The sequence below is a fragment of the Symsagittifera roscoffensis genome, chromosome 8 (genome assembly GCF_963678635.1).
Source record: "Symsagittifera roscoffensis chromosome 8, txSymRosc1.1, whole genome shotgun sequence".
NCBI lineage: Eukaryota > Metazoa > Xenacoelomorpha > Acoela > Convolutidae > Symsagittifera > Symsagittifera roscoffensis.
In genome coordinates, this window is record NC_087069.1 from 15,321,195 (window position 1) to 15,337,075 (window position 15,881).

Sequence of the window (15,881 nt, forward strand, 5' to 3'; positions counted from 1 at the left end):
ACCTCATACCTCGCATTTTCTTCAAAACTTGTAATAACTAATTGATTGAAAAAAAAACTTAAACCCCGAATTTTGCGGAATCTACTTTTCACAAACTTTCTCATTACGCAAAAGATTCAGAATTTTTTCTCTAAAATTTGGGATACAGATGACAACAAGTTGGTAGGACAAGGTAGTTAAATTGGCAAACGGTATTCTTAAACAAGAAAAGTTCTTAAAACTTTTCTAAGGTATATAATTTAATCTACTTTAACGAATAACTTTAACTTACTTTAACAAATAAACGATCTACTTTTGTTATCTAAAGTCATCAATGATCATAATGCCGATTATGATGTGCGGTGAGGTGAATCGATCAAAATATTCCCGCCTTCAATCTACAGTTCGAAAGGGTCGAGCAGAACGTTATTCGACATTCCGAGACTTCGTCTACTGCAGGAAAACGGGCACTCCCGATATTTCTGAAGATCTGCTGAAGACAGAGATAATCGTCATAAAGACAACCGGTAACCTTATCTCTAGAAGCAAGAGACAGAATCCTGCGGTCCTCAGAGAGTACCTCCAACTGCACCAGTCGAGTGGATTGGAACTGAAGTCACTACGGGTTGTACTGTCCCATCGAGACCACCTGCCAGGCATTTTCTCAAAAATACGGGCCCAGACCAAGAAACCAGCGCAGGGACGCCGCAGGGCAAAGGCGCGGAGAGCGAAGGTGTTTGCAGGAGACCTTCTGCCGGAGCCGAACGACCGATAAGTGGTAAGATATTGTTGAGGCAGTTTTTTCTTTGCTGAGTGCCACATGAGTTTAGGTACTCGTGGATTGCAAAAAAGAGATGACCGCAATTTTGCTGGCACCACCACTCCTTAGACTGGTCCTGAAAAGAAAACTCACATGAAAAATGGTGTTAGATTATTTAACACATTTTAATAAAATGAATAGCAGTTTCCTGAGAATTAAATTTCTGATAAAATGTCTCGATAACGACAATATACCAGATTTTTTACGGTTTCGCGTGACTCATAACGGTGTTTGTTCAGATCAAGCGGTGCACAGCTTTCAATTGAGAACCTTGAGATCTGAGATAAGCTAAACAAATGCGGAGAGGGCCAAGGCAACGGGTTACCTAGCAAAATCAAGGGAGGTAGTGAGAAGGGGTATAGATGAGAAGTGGTGGCCTCCGGTAATATTCTATCTGAACCTGCAAGCAAGGTGCAGTGTCAATAACCTGATAAGCCGACACAAGAAAAAGCTTGAAAAACTTTCGGAAAGGCAGGATAGACCAATAAAAACTCGAATGAATGGTCAGTTAGAAATTTAGATGAAGTGGTTTTGCCGCTTTGGGTGCGGGAAGTCTTAAGTTTTGGACCAAAACATCCGGTACAAGACAAATTCAATGAAATCTACTTCCTTGCGGACATTGACAGATTTTGTCTGATTTAAAGTTAAATAGGTTACCCGAAGAAAAATTATGTGAGATTGAAGCAGCTGCAAAGAGATATGCTAAGAATGTGAAACAGACCCCCTCTGACAAAGGTGTTGAAAAAGCCAGAAAGTTTTTGAAGGACAACGGTCTTCTGACAGTGCCGTTTGATAAGGGTGTGGACTTTTGTGTAATGAAAAAGGAGACATATGAGAAGAAATTGAAAGATTTATTACAGGCAGAACAATTTAGTGAGAGCAAGAATCTGACAGACAGCGTGATCATGAAAACTGAAAAAGACATAAACAAGGAATTACTCGCCATGAAAAAAAAGAACGAGATAAGCGAAGCGCTGTATACTAGGTTGAGATCAACGGGGGCACAGCCGAATAGGCTGTATGGATCAGCAAAAGTACATAAACAGGGCACACCACTTTGTCCCGTCCTTTCTTTACCTGGCAGCTCATATGACAGCCTAAATAAAACATTGGCAAAGTACTTTGATGAAATTGAGGAGCAAACATAGAAACGAACACTCAAATGGCCAGGGAGATCTTGGAGAAAACTGAACTGGACTCTGATGAGAGTATAATCTCCATTGATGTAAAGAGTTTGTACACTAATGTCCCGCTCAAGGAAGCGGTTGAACTAGCCCGAGCAAGTCAACCCTCTGGAAACATCTAGCAAGACTATGAAAAACTACTTAATTTGGCAGTGAGTAAGGTACACTTTAAAAGCAACGGTTTGTGGTATGTACAAAAAATAAAGCTGCATTAAATAAAGAAGTACCAAAATTGACGGTGCTAAAAGAGGGTAACAAGGAGGTCTGCCCTGGATGTCAGAAAAAGGTGACATATTGGACTAAAGGGGTAGGATGCGAAGCTTGTTTGAATTGGTACCACTTAGGGTGTGGTAACATATCGGAATCTGAATACGCAGACATCGCAGAAACAGTATGATATTGCATTGCTTGCAAAAAACAATAGGAAGCAGATCGGGCTGAGAATGGTGTTAAAGTTTTTCTAAGATATGTGTACGACATAGTTAGAACTGTCAAGGGCGATCCTGGGTTAGTTCTCGAGGCTGCCAATAATTTGCATCCAAACTTGCAGTTCACCATAGAAGAACTTGAAAGTAACGGTAATTTGGCCTTTTTGGATTTAAATGTCAACGTGGGCTTAGCAAAAAAGGTCACATGTGGGTGGTACCAAAAACCCACTGATACCGGCGCCATTCTAAGTTTCAGAGGTTGCCCACCTTTGCAGTACAAAAGAAACGTTATTGAAGGGACGGTTCAAAGGGTTTTCAGAAGTAACATCAACATGGGAAAAATTTAATCAGGCATTGGAAAAAAATCGGAAACAATGGATTGGAAATCAATATCAGAAAAATTGGTCAGACAGGGTAGTGTTTGAAACTCTTAACAAGATCATTGAGGGAAAGAAAAATTTAGAGGTGAAGCATCACAACCGAGAAATGATAAATGGTTAGAAGACTCACCCCCATTTTTCTATGCAATAGCGAGGCAACCCATCAGGGGACTCCCCAGTAGGGCAACACTTGTTAGAGTGTAATAAGGAGATAGGCGGTACTGCTGAGCTGAAGTCAGAGATTATAGACCAAACAGCCAACACTCATAAGCTACTCACACTAGAGCCTAGCATATTTGGAGGGAGAGGCCGAGGATCAACACACGCGATGAATTCAGGAGCCGGAAATTAACACTAAAATTATAGTCTATGTATAACATGGCTAAAAGTTAAAAAATGACAAGTCAGAATCAAAACTATTCGCAAATCGAAATTTTATCCTTGAAAGAACAAAAAACTAAAAAAACTAAAAGGATATATCAGAAATTTACAGGGAAATGTTATTAAAGATTACGTACTTTATTACGTAATTACAGTTGTTTAAATTTGATTGGTCAAAAAGTTTTAAAGCATTTTTAGACATGTTTCTCATTTTTCAGATCTTTGATCGTTTTGTAAATATTGAAAGAAATTTTAATCCTGAAGATGTACTAAATGTGCGAAAACGTTTGAATTAACATTTTCAACTTCTTATAAGACAGCTGCACTCAAATTGATTAGTTTTGAACAGATTTCGGACAGCAACTTGACTCCAGACCAATTCTTTGTCCAATTTCCCGCTAATATAACTCGTCTGCTTTTAAATATTTCTTATTTCAGCTGCTGCGATGAACCGAGCATGACATTGCCAGTTCGGATTTTTCCAAAATTACCCTTCGCTTAAAAAGAAGATAGAACTTCAAAGCATTATCAACAAGCAAATTTAGTATCTCAGTGATTTCGACATGTAATTTTTTCTACAAAAAATACTTTATGTAAAAAGCTAAAGTTCTGACCGATTATCTTGCTCAAAAGCATCGATATTCCCCACAATTACGAAATAACTATATATTTTCAGGTGTTTTTTTTGCTACGTGTAATTGTCTTTCATGGCATTATTTTCTCGAATTTTATTCGAGACAGCTGTTTGAAACGCATTACATACCTGATGATGCTAGTTATAGCAAAAAAATTCGTATTCTAATAGAAAAAAAGTATTTAAATTAAAATTTTGGACTCAAAACTAATTTGAACACTCGCGTTTAAACACGCGCGGGCTTGAACACGCGCAATGAGTTTAGGCGCAGGGAGTTAACACTGAAAATTTTAGTTCCAAATTATTTTTGGTTAGTTATTTAAAACGTACATGTCTAAATCGAAATTATGACTCACAAACTTCCAGACAATTTAAATTAAAACTAATTATGTATGTGAATTATTGTAAATAACATTTGTAAATTGATGTATTTTTGTCATTTATGTTAGTTTATCGTAAAAATCCTGACGATGCACATAGTTGCGAAAAGGTTTGAAATTTAATTTTTAGCAAAAAATTCTTCAATTTTACTTATAAGTTTGTGATAAAGCAAAAACGAAGAGCTTAAAATTTCAACTGTTTTGCCAATAAAGGGCCAGTATGAAAATTTTAAAAATTTTCATCAATGTATAGGGAAATTTTATAGTGTTTTTTATCGATACGTAGAATATGGCCAATTTTTATTTAAATTACCGAAATGTTTCATATTGTAACAGCTAGCTCCCTGTTCCAGAGCATCAATACCTTTAACACATGTGAGGAAAAGCGTTAAGAGAGCCTTGTTACAGCAAATCCTGGCTTATCCTTTAATAACAACTTGCTGAACCAAGGAAAGAATCTCCAAAGATTACTGGAATACAGTCCATTGAAGAAGAAAAAAGCAACAATAATGAGCAACAAAAGCTCATTGTTCCAGCAACAAAACAGCTACTCTTCGCGAGCACGCAAAAAGACACGGAGCGGCTCAAGGAATATTTTAAGCTGCACCAGAGTTCTGAGTTGGAGCTGAAATCTCTGCGATTGGTAGTGGCACACAAAGAAAGGCTGTCAGAGTTGATTGGCAATATCAGGGGTGAACATCAGAGACCATCACAGACAAGTAAGGCAAACGCAAGACGTGAGCAGAGGCTGAAGGCAGAGGAAGTGTCTGCGCTTCAAAGACAGGGATGAGAAGAGTAGGATTTGTTTTGCTTTGTGACTTGTTAGTTTCATTACTCGTGCCCTGCAAAACAATGACCACAGTACTTTTGCCTGCTTTTTGGCTTAGATAAATTTTAAAAAGAAAACAAATTTAGAAAATTATGTTAGACTATTTGAAATTCTTTAAAAAAGTTCAAATATCTGTACATAGACCAAAGTTTCTGAGAAAATGTCTGAAAAACTATCTAATACAGATTTTTTTTCAAGTTTAGGGTCCCCGAGAACGGGTTTTTTTCGGACCAATGTAACATTTGCCTACTTAAGTCAAATATAAGGTTAAAGAAAAAAAGACCCTATAATCATTGGCTCAAGAGTCAGGGACACAATCTCTTGTGTTTTTCTAACTCGAATGGTCGGAACCAATTCGGTTCACTTGCGACATGAGACTAAACCCTCGTTACAGCTTAAAGGCGACTATTAAAATACCTCCCACTCTAGAAAATAATAACCTCCCCATACTTAGGTCTCAAATTACCCAAAATACGCGAACGCCATTAAAAACAGGGTCGGAACAGTCCGTATAGTTACTTTTATTTAGACAGAGGAACTTTGATTCATTTCAGATGGATCAACCTAAAACTCTCCTTAGCTAACATAACAATTGTAGAACACTCTCAAGCAAACTAAACTGGGTACTCACATACCAGCACACTCGAGAATTGGAGTAAATAAATTAACTAGCGACTCTAGCATAAATGTAATAACTTGAGATGTTTGTAATCAATTAATTCCAGCAAGGGAAATGAGTTTTGACTCTAGAGCTAAAGTTTTGGTTTGGACCATTGAGAGACTTCGGTTGTCCTCCTTTCCACCGAAGGTTCACTCTGGTCCACTTCCAATTAATATACTCTTCTTTCGTAATCGTTCTGTCTCCTATTTCGGGATAGGACAGCTCTACTCTCGTGTGATTTTTATATCTGGAATTTGCGAGTAGCAATTTCCCGCTGCTTTTTTTGACTGTTTTTCCGCGCTTGTAATTCGGTTGTTCTGATCTTGCATTTCTGAGATTTTCAGTTGTCGCGAGAAAGTTGAGCATGACAGGCTCGATTCGAATTTTTGAAAAACTACATTTCACCCCAAAATTACGTTTTTCGTATTGCTGAAGGTCAAAGTTCCAAACATGACCGACTGGCACATACTCCCCGGACTCAAGATCGATGTCCTCATTGCGCGTTGCCGTCTGTCAGTGAATCCTCATAACGTTGAGTGTTGCTCAAGATACAGTGGCTTTGGTCATTTACAGAAGTTTGCAGCAGATTTTAACTTTATCTACACCCCAAAATTCACAACCATGTAAAATTGTCACACTATTGCTGAACAGCAATCAAAAGTTGCATACACCTGCACCTCCGCTTTTGAAGCTAATCATTAAAATTTCTTTTGTTTTATCCAGTCGGAAAATTGTCCTGCAGCGTTTTGATTTATATAGTAGTTATAGCATATTAATAACGATATCTCGTTTCGTTAAAATTTCTTTTTCGTGACCTCAGGTTTTATCCGAGCTCACACTCGAGCCCCTTTCCTTCCCTCTCAAGACTCAAGAAGCCCTTATTGAGCCTCCTGCTCATTTCATATTCCTAGCCTTTGAGTTGCTAGGCCCTGATGAGTTTGACACCGTGATCTGCCTTAGCAGCGCTTCTTCATCATCGGAGCTGATTACGATCTCTTCCCACGCTTTTAGTTGTTCGAAGGATCGCATCCACTCCATCTGCTCTTGCAACTTCTTTGCCTGATTTGGTAAACCTTTCACTTTCGATTCCCTGTTCAAGCAAAAGAAATTGTGCAGGCTCAGGCTCACGTTCTTCGCCAAGTCCTCCTCCAGTATCGACTCTCTCGCTTTGATATTGTCTCTAGACACCCAACAGACACTCTTTTCCTACCAGTCGTGATCGCATTTCGATGGGTCAGCAAAGAACTCTTGAAGGCTTCCGGTCCTATTTCTGCCAGGAACTGTCGTTATTCTCTACGATGCTTTTTCATGTGGTCTTTCGTCACCATTAACAACCAAAATGTCAATGTCGCTCGAAACCACGGGAAGAACTTTATGCGGCTCCATACGTCCCTGACCTCCATACGTATGGCGAATACCTTGCACGCCGTCTCAAACAACTCAAGTCTCCAGCTATAATCAATAGCGTATATCGATTCCGCCGTTGGTGTCTTCGATTCCCGGTATTTCGTCAAATTCTCCTCGATCCATCGCAACGCCAACATCCTGCTCACTACCAAGATGGTCACCTTCTGTCGATGATCGGGTAATCCGATCGACCCAATTTCTTCCACGTCCCACACTAAACAGAGGTTTGAGTGTTCCGGATATCACACTGTCTGCGCCAAGCAATGGCATGGGCATTCCCCATGTGTAATGTCGTTGCTCCGGAGATTGCGTTCTCCCGAAGCTTCCAGCAGAGGTTCCAATTCCATCATCTTCTAATGTGCTGTATCATTCTCCTTCTGTGCTGGGACACTACTCATCGGCTTCCCAGTAATATTCTGTCTCTCGATGTCACTTGTGTTTTCGCCTTCCAAACTCAAGAGTTCTTCTCCCCAGATTTCACTCAAGTCATCTCTTTGTTCCCTTGGTACAGTTCCCAGGATCTTCTTCAACAACCTATGTGAATGATGCGACATTTGAGCCAGTCGTACTTACTTGAGTACCGAGAAGGCTTTGTCTACTAGTATCCTTTGGCTGGATGCCTTTTCCATCGCCATGTGTAATGGATAGTGGCTCCCACATAGGTTGGTCATTACTGATCGCACCAAGGATTTTGCATTTACTGGCAGACCGTAAGCCTCGCTCACGGGAAAACCCATTTCCGTCTCAAGACCAATCCTCCACCCTCTGATGTGTTTCTGGGTTGTTTGCAACGCCCCCGGCCACGACTCCACGCTCAATGCTGTCACCCAATGGTGCTCAGACTCCAGCATCTCCAGTGATTGCAAACTGCACATCCTTGAGAAGAATCCCAGCGCCGTTGCTATATTCACCGTAGTGTTTGTGTAGCACTCAGCCACTATCTGCACCTCGCTCTTTTCTCTTTCTGTTACGTCGCAAACCAAGCGACTAGGTCTTCTTTCTGGAAAGACTGTATTCTGACACATGATCGTTCATCACAAGTGTTCTCTCCGCCAAGACAGCTACCGGGTTCCAACTTCTTTACTGATCCTAGCTTACTCATTGCCTCGCCCGACTCTTTACTCTGCAATAAAATCAGTTTATCTATCACATTCAGAGTTCCCAAGTCTTCATCTTTCGTCGGTGTTGACCTCACTCGTTCCGTGACTTCTTCAATCAAACTTGCGTGGGGATGTGGCCACCAGGAGGGTCTCAGCAACTTCCAAACCGTTCCCAAATTCGTGGTCATCATGCCATTTCCATTCCCCATTTTCAATTCCAACCTCTTGTTCGAGCGCGGCACGCTTATTACTTTGGGCGTCGTCTCAAGTAGCAGGCCCAAGCTCGGTTTCTCCCTTTCCATTGAACCAATTTCGATTATCTTCTCTGTCCAAAATTTCAACAGCTCCGTCACTTCGTAATTCATGTGAGCGCTCCCGGCCTCTGACTCCAAGAAAGGGTTGTATGCTATTCCCATTACTCCAGATACATATTGGTATTCGCACCGTTTGCTGGGTCTCGAGTAATCCTCAGCCGAGGCCAAGTTGCGGTGCACATCGTGCCCCTCTTCGAATTTCTTGTTGTAGAATCTCCGTATTTCATCAAGTTTGCCATGATTCTCTAGAGATTGCCTTGATTCATCTTTCTTCTCGATCCCCGTACTCTGGTACACATTCAATATGATAGTGGAGACTCTCCTCTCCATAGTTTTGCTCCCCATGGAATTCTGATCACACGCTTGGACAGTATTATTGGTCATTACGGACATTATTTACCTGAAGAAACAAGTGGCATCTTTTCTTCTCGCCAGACTCAAACCTGAATTATCTCTGGCGATATGCTGTACCAGCATCTGATAAACTTCTAGATTCTTGTTGCCCAACTTCAACTTATCGTGTGAGGTCATTCTATCCGCACTAGGCTTCACGGGAACGTCAGCTGCCCCGCTAACCTAACGAAGGGATTTGCCATCAATGGCAATGCGGACGAGGGTGTTCTCATCGCCTCCTCGAAAAGATCCCGCAACAAGTTCTGCCAAGTTCGCTTCAGCTGACTTCCCCATTCTAATTTGTTGATCTCAGCTTTTTGTTGGGTAGCCCAATTGCGACGCTTGCGGTACACTCCTCGATCGAACTTTTTCAGACAGTCCTCCAGCTCCTTCATTGTCTCCAGAGCCACCCACCAAGGTCGAGCCGAATTCCTCGTCGCATTCTTCTCAAGAGGGTCGCTGGCCACTTGTTTGCCAATAGCCTGATGCTCGCTCGAGATCCATTTTTACCAACATCCATTTCCCATGCTTGTCCATTCGTCGAACCCTTTTTCGAGCTTGGCTTCTGAGGTCTGAAGTCCTATTCCGTTGCCAGACTCATCGAAACCTCTATCTCTTTCACCACTTCAGCTGGCCTCCTTGGTTCGGAGCTACTCTTTTGTAGGCCGCAGTCTTCCACCGCAGTAGTCTCATGGGAGCAGTCTCCCTCAAATTCTTCTCAGAGACAGCGTCCGCCGACGGGCTATTCAACTCCTCTACTTCCCTTTTTCTCTTTCGGGACTTCACATCTTTGCTTGGTACGTCGTCACTATCATCACTGATTCGACCTCTTTATCCTGGTCCAACCTTCCGACTCTTGCCTCGCCCTACTCGAGCCTCAAGGATATTAATATCTTTAATCATATTACTAGTCTTAAGCTTATCCTCCCCTTTAACTTTAACCATTCTAACCATGTCAATTTTTTGTTTCAGAGTAGAGCTGTCTTTACATTCATCATCTTTGGTTTTCTGCTCCGTTTCTCGCGGCTTGATTATCTTATCCAACAATTCCTTTCTCGTCTTTTCATCCAGTCCGGTGCCCATCAGAATTTTTCCTGAACCTTACCACTGTGTCCCACAACTCTTTTTTGAAACTCTCCAGTGTAGCTTCGGTCCCTGCTTTCTGGTTAAATTCACACAAGAATTCTAGCCACGTCTTCTCATCCAGCGTATTCAGGAACATCCATTTATTGCCCTCGAAGGTATTCTTCTTACTCTCTTTGGCACTCAAGAGAATCATCCCCATTTTGGAGGTTTCGCCGCTCAAGGGTAGCTCCGGGTTTTTCCGAGGGGATGATGTCAGGGGTGGTGTGGCTGTGTTCGCCCAATCGTCTCCACTCAAGTCCTGCAGCAGTTCCTTATTGGTGAAATCTTTCTGAGCTGATTTCTGCTCAGGCGTATTCCCCACTTCCATTTCTTCTCCTGCTTCGCTGAGAGTCTCATCCATGCTCTCCCCTTCTGACTCAGCTCGCCTTCTCTCAAGTACGTCTCTAAACCTAGTCTCCACGACCTCGTCTCCCCGACCGCTTCTCTTATCTCCAGGGTTGCCCACTGACAGGGGCGAGGGTGTAGTCGGGTTCTGCTTCTTGTACTCGGTGAGGGCTACATATAAGGGGCCAGCAGCCTCTAGCTCCTTTTCCTCTTGCTTTATCTCTAGTTGCTCCAGCCCGAAAGGTGCTCGATACTTCCTCGTGGCAAACTTCATTACATCTTTCAAGGCTATGTGTCCTTCCTCCACAATCATTCTTCCATCGTCCCAAACCGGCAGCCTATTCTCCAGATCCGCTTGATCGAGCGTTTTCAAGATGTCCCGAACCTCGAACTTTGGAGGCATTGAGCCCCTCATCTTCTTTGCTTGTGTTGTCCATTAGTTTATCTTGATGTCGCACTTGTGGAAGTAAACCGCTGCGGTATATCCGATAAAAACGGGATCCCAGCCATCGGTGAAATCCCTCTGCTGTTTCTCCACTGCAACTCTGGCGTCGAGGGATGGGACTACCAAAGGGCTATTCATCCCCAAGGTCATTCTCCTGACTATCGGGAACTCGGGTACGATGGTGGGCAACATTTCCTTCTCCAGAGTCATTCCTAGCTCCTTTTTCACCAGTTCGAAGCTATCCTTCCACGCCGGGATTCTCAAGATTTCTCTCCTGTCTGCCGTCAAAGGATTCAAATTCCAGAACTTGGGTTAAGTTTCAATGGGACGTTCAAGCTTCCCGCCCATTCTGCATTGTAGCTTCCCCCGGAAATTAAGCACCACTAACTCGGGATCCTTTATCTTCTCGAAGAGCACTGTGTCACTCATTCGTGCCTTCAGCACCTCTTGTCGGCAGCAGTTCAACGCCGTCCCATCTAGTACGCTTATGAGGCTCACGTGAACATCTGAATTGAATATGCCGCCAAGAGAGGGTCCGGAAAGGCATACGTCACCATTGGCCCGTAGATACAGGTTACGACCTCGTCAAGCCCCCTGATCACTCCGAACGTGTCAGACCTCATGGCCAAGCACAGATCAGTCAGCAGAGGGATACCTATCTCCATTCATCTCTCGTCTTGGGATTCCGTTCTTCGCTAGTCAAGTGTCGGTTTTGCATGAGAAGATACTCCACCAGCAACGTCTTCAGTCCGGAAGCGCTCTTGTAAGAGTAGGTATCGACACTTGGGTGGGTTTTCCCCATCGACAGGGGCTCCCCATATTTCATCAACCGATGAAATGCCACCAGTTCACCATGAGTCAAGAGCACTAGCGTCAGGTACCCGTCAATCCGAAGCGTCTCCACTCCTCTGCTGAACATGTATACTGGACCCATGTTAAACAGGTACCTGGGATAAACCAAGTACAGGGCCAGCAAGAGGTTTATGGGCATATTCAACAGCTCTTGCACGAAGGCTTCGAATATGGTGTCCTTCGCGTAGAACACTTTAGCCATGTACTTCTTCTCCCAACAAGGACTCAAGAATCTCAAGATTTCGTGATCTTTCCTCGTTCTCAGCTCGTGTTTGGCATGCTCCCTCCAGAACTTTACGACGGTGACGAATCTCCCAACCGTCATCTCCTTACTCTCTGCCATCTCCAGCTGCCCCTCAAGTAATTCCCATATCTGCTTGGTGGAGCATTCTCCCGCGTCTTGTCCGTAGCATTCTCGAGCCTTGGGTTCAGGAACGGCCACCTGCCTTTCTCTTGTGTCAGCCGGTATGCCATTGCTTCTAATTGTTTCTCGGCCGCAGCCACGTTTCTCCTTTCATTGCTTGGCCCCCTCGCTTTGCTGGTGGAGCTTGTGATCGTCAGATCCATACCTCGGAACCATAGGCCGGCTGTTAGGTGGCTTATTATCGGATGATCATCCCTTATCTCCGGAGTGAACTTCAATTGTCATCTCAACTTCAACTTAACTTCAAAATCTCAAGTAATAGGACCTCTTCCAACACCATGAGGATATCTACCAACTCGTAGAATCCCCTCAAGGCATGAGATACGTCCGCCCATGCCGCTGCCAATTCCGACTTCAGAAGTCTCAAGTTCGTGGGTTCCAGCTCTCGATTGGGGGCTGCCATCAACACCCGCCACTCGTTCACCACCACTATGAGGATCAAGATAGCGTATACAAATTGCAACGCCGGCGGCATGCTTGCGTACCCCGGGGACGTTGTAAGCGCCACCTTCGTCTTGGCTCCGAATCGAGAAGTCATATTCTCTTGCACATCATTCATTGCCGCAAACAATGTCTGGATAGCTTCTCATACCTTCTTGGGCGTCGGTGCATCACTTTTCAGATGCTCCTGAAGCCCCGCCGGATGCAAGTGATCATTCATTCCAGCAAAAAGCAGCAGCTCCGGTTCGCAAAGCATTTCTGATTTGATTGCCACCACCAGAGTCAACATCTGGTTCAATTCCTCACCAGGCAGCAGGTGCACTAGGGTCTCTGGCCAAAACAGCTTCAGAGACGTCCCCTCGAAATCAGAGCCCGCCACGATGATTACTCTTGCGGCTCCTGGATCCGATCGATCATACACCGCCAATGTCTTCGCCAACTGTGCGTTCCCACAGGGTCTTCCGTATCTTGAGTCGTTTGCTAATTTTCCGCCTTCGTAGGCAGCATCTGGGAGTCCCATCTCTTTCGTCTCGAGTAATTTGTCCACTAGTCTCAGCTGCGCAGGAGTCAACCTGATTCTCGCTACGCTTGTTCGGTGTTTAGGGGGCTCCACGATGAGCCCTGGACTCCCCAACAGCTTGAGTGGCCTATAGTTGATCGTTCCCATTATTTATCAGAGGAATCCCGGTCAGATCCGCCGTCTCCATCATCCTCGCTCTCGAGAAGTGTGCTTCATGGGCCTTCAACCAATCCACACAATGGTGTCGACTCAAGTCCTCATGTGACACGTGCTTGAGCCCCAGGGTCTCAGCCAACTCCAGTCTGCATTCCAAATCCTCCAGGCCCAGTTCCTTGATCCTCTCCAGATATCGTGTCCGGCTCGTCTCTGCTGGTTTTTCCACTCTTTTGTGATCCACCACCACCACTAAGGATACTACCGAACTTTGGGGCATGGACTATTCTGCTTCTTCGGCCTCCATCGGTGTAGACCCCGGTAGCCTGGTCCGGCTACTCCTTGAGCTATCTCTCGAATTGACTCTCACTCCCAGACGATTGGACAGGGATCTCGTGGCAAAGAAAGGGAGCACCGGGTGTGGACAGAAGGTGAACTGGCCCAATTCCAGCAGATCCGCTTCCAGTGTGTTTTTGTGTTTCTGGAAGACGCCATTCAGTCATTCCACACCTTTAGGCCTATCAAAATGGATGCCATCCGAAGACGCGTCATCCGAGAAGGATTGCTCCATCATGTCTGCCACATCCAACAACCTAACGGGGAGCACGTTCCTCTGCTGCATTTGCCTGATTATTCCGTTGATGTTGCGCACCTTCTCGTTCATTTCCATCGCATGCTGATCGGCCATCATGTTTTAAGGGACGGTGCAAATCGTGAGTATAGCAGGATCCATCTGAATCCTCAACTCCTCAAGGATGCAGCTCATCTTCTCGTGTAGCCTCATTTCTTTCCTCGTTTCACCTCTGGGCACGTCATTGGTTCTCATCATCAGAGTCACCGTGTAGATATTCACCATGTCTAACATCTCAAGTGATGCCAACATCTCAGTAGTTGCGGCCCTAGAAAAGCTCAAGACTCCAGTCTGCCAATGCGACTGGATCCGGGTCAGCACTCAAATCAGGCTGTCCCCTATGATTAAGTGGACCGCACCCTCTGGTATTCTCGGCTGTGCGTAGTACTCAGCCCATGACGCGTCGTGGAAACAATCCCTTCTCGCCCTCTGTTCGGTGGTCCAATCCTTACGATTGTGTCTGTGATATCTGCCCTATGTCTTCTTTTTGTAGCCTGCGATCACCACGCTCCTGACTGGTTGGTCTCTCCAAGTAGGGGGTCGCTCCACTCTTGTTGAGTCGTCACGGGTTCCCAACTGCAGCCTATCGTGTAGTTCCTTGAGACGTGTTGAACTCCCGCTAACTTGGCTGCTGTTCGGGGTTGAACTCGGGATGTATCCCGGCAGTGTTACCTCCATCAGCGGGCGTATTGGTTGCGCCTCCAAACCACGCACGGAGGACACCGGCTCGGGTGGTATCCATACTTCCAGTCCCTCGTTGATGTGTTCCTGAGCCGCTCGGTCCAAGTTGAATCGCCCACTGGACCTAGGAACTTCATCCACCTCCATCCGTGACTCTGGCCTTGACCCTGCAGCTGCTCGTTCTGTGGTCCTGGTTCCCTTTTCCTTTTGTCTCGCGAACTCTCGTTGTCGCTGCTGGATCTTTTCGAGTTCAGACTTCAACTGAACGCAATTCGCCTCATTCTCGCATACCTTCTGCTCTTGTTGGTACTCTGCCCTCATCATACTAAGGTCAAGCCTCGCCTGATCCCTCTCGAGGACCGCTTGATCTCTTTCCAGGTTCGCCTGGTCACTCTCGAGCTTCGCACCATCCGGTCAAGATTCGCCTTGTCTCTCTCCCTCTGCGCCCTCTCCAGTTCCCTCTTCAGGTTACTGAGGTCCGGATATATTTCCTCCGTCTGTTGTGACCGTATCATAGACGGTGGCTTACTCATGACCTGGGCCGCAGATCTTACTGGTGGCCTGGTTGGTAGTGGGAACTCTCCCGCGCCGTACTCCATGTTGTTGCTCAAGCTAGGATTTCTCGCCTAGTCGAATCCCCTCACGCCTCCATCCACATTCATACCAACCATCTGGTCTGCTCTTGATTGGATATCCCCTCTGTCGTGTAGCCAACCATCAAAACAGCTTCTGTCGCTGACTCCCTGCATTCATTCTGGGCCTCTTACTGCAGGATGGCGTTCAACATTACTACCATCCTCTCATCGACTTGCATGTAGTCCAGATCCCTCAAGCGTTTGTATAGCTCATCGAGCGTAGGTCTCTTGAGCGCTGCAGGTATAGATTTCCAAAAACGATCTGCCATTGTCACAATCTCTAGATGATACTACCTTGTCAACCAACTTGAGAACTACCTTATCAATCAACTTGAGATCCTACCTTAACAACTCGAGAATTACCTTACCAACCAGCTTGAGAATCGAGAAATGTCTCCCTTCAAATGCTGCTGATCGTGAACTCGTTCAAGATCTTCTTTTTCTTTTCAAATGAGTGCGGCTAGGTCGTCAACTCAATTTTGCAAATCTATCTGAAAATAAAAAGCAGTAATTAGACCGAGATGTACTGTGCCTAACCTAAGCCTCCCCCATCATTGTGTTTAAAACATTATCCCATCAGTTATCTACTAAAATAATTCAATTAGTGATTCTTAAGAGCATGCAGCTTCATTTCATGTTCTAGCACCATTAATTCTTTAAGGTTTGTTTGTCATGCCAATTACAATAAAATCTGAATCTGTCTACCTGACTCGTGCCCCTGTGTACCTAACTCGAGATC

The 15,881-nt window shown here is 44.6% G+C and overlaps 1 protein-coding gene across 1 annotated transcript in view; it reads left to right on the plus strand.

The window, feature by feature from the left end:
• The window catches only part of LOC134853409 (ras-related protein Rap1-like), a 132,353-nt gene that overhangs the window by 84,156 nt on the left and 32,316 nt on the right, over positions 1-15,881 (plus strand). The gene's annotated exons all lie outside the window — the stretch shown is intronic.